The 955-nt window shown below is 46.5% G+C and overlaps 1 non-coding gene across 1 annotated transcript; it reads left to right on the top strand.

Moving 5' to 3' along the window:
* The first annotated feature begins 379 nt into the window (after positions 1 to 379).
* On the top strand, positions 380 to 529 carry LOC133073179 (small nucleolar RNA SNORA62/SNORA6 family). Its single transcript, XR_009696886.1, has one exon. It is a non-coding gene; the product is annotated as a small nucleolar RNA SNORA62/SNORA6 family (small nucleolar RNA).
* Positions 530 to 955: the final 426 nt, after the last annotated feature.

Genomic DNA, 955 nt, shown 5'->3' with positions numbered 1-955 from the left:
AACAGGATCATGTTGTAAGTGATACCTTAAGAATGAAATGTATTAAGTTCTATTTGAATTTAGAGGTAGCAACTTAGAAGGACTGATGCTGAAGCTCCAATACTTTGGCCACCTGATGCAAAGAGCTGACTCATTGGAAAAGACCCCAATTCTGGCAAAGATTGAAGGCAGTAGGTGAAGAAGATGACAGAGATGAGATGGTTGGTTGGCATCACTGATTCGATGGACATGAATTTGAGCAAACTCCAGGAGATGGTGAAGGAGAGGTAAGCCTGGCATGCTGCAATCCATGGGTTGGCAAAGAGTTTGACACAAGTTAGTGACTGAATGACAACAAGAGATAGCAAAGGAAAATAAGGTGGAGTGAAAGAAGTTGCTAATTGCACGTTGTTAACATTTGGAGTTGAGGCCACTGGCCGATGAACTCACAAGTATAGGCAGTGTGCTCTACAAGGGGCAAGTTTTTCGAAAACTCCACAAGGGTTTCTGGCCCAATGAGTGGAGTTTGATAGTAATACTTCCTGCAAAAATATTATTTTAAGACTTAGTTGATGTATCCTGCTGTAAGATCCTAAAAAGGGAACTCACTCAGTGGGTCTGATGTGGTGGATGCTCGGCTGAGAAGTTCTGTTCGTGCATGGCACTGTCTTCTAAGAACACCCATGGGAGGTCATGCCTGATCTCCACTCCAGATCCTGAAGAGACTGAAATGGAGGACCAGGCTGCAGCTGAGAAGGCTTTAACCAAGGAGGAGCTTCAGGGGGAATGGACTGCTCCAGCTCCAGAGTTCTGAGGCTGAGGCTGGTCCAAAGGAGTGCAGGTGCCTTCTCTGCCTGTTCAACAGTTCCCCGTTGAAGACTGGAGTACTCAGCCTTCCCCTGAAGACTGCTCTGCAGTTCCCACTGCTTAGGCCGCTGAATGGGTAGGAACGACCACTGAGTGGTCTTAAGCTGTT

The sequence above is a fragment of the Dama dama genome, chromosome 18 (genome assembly GCF_033118175.1).
Source record: "Dama dama isolate Ldn47 chromosome 18, ASM3311817v1, whole genome shotgun sequence".
NCBI classification, from domain to species: Eukaryota; Metazoa; Chordata; class Mammalia; order Artiodactyla; family Cervidae; genus Dama; species Dama dama.
The sequence above is the reverse complement of the archived record's forward strand: the minus strand, read 5'-3'. Positions and strand labels throughout refer to the sequence as shown.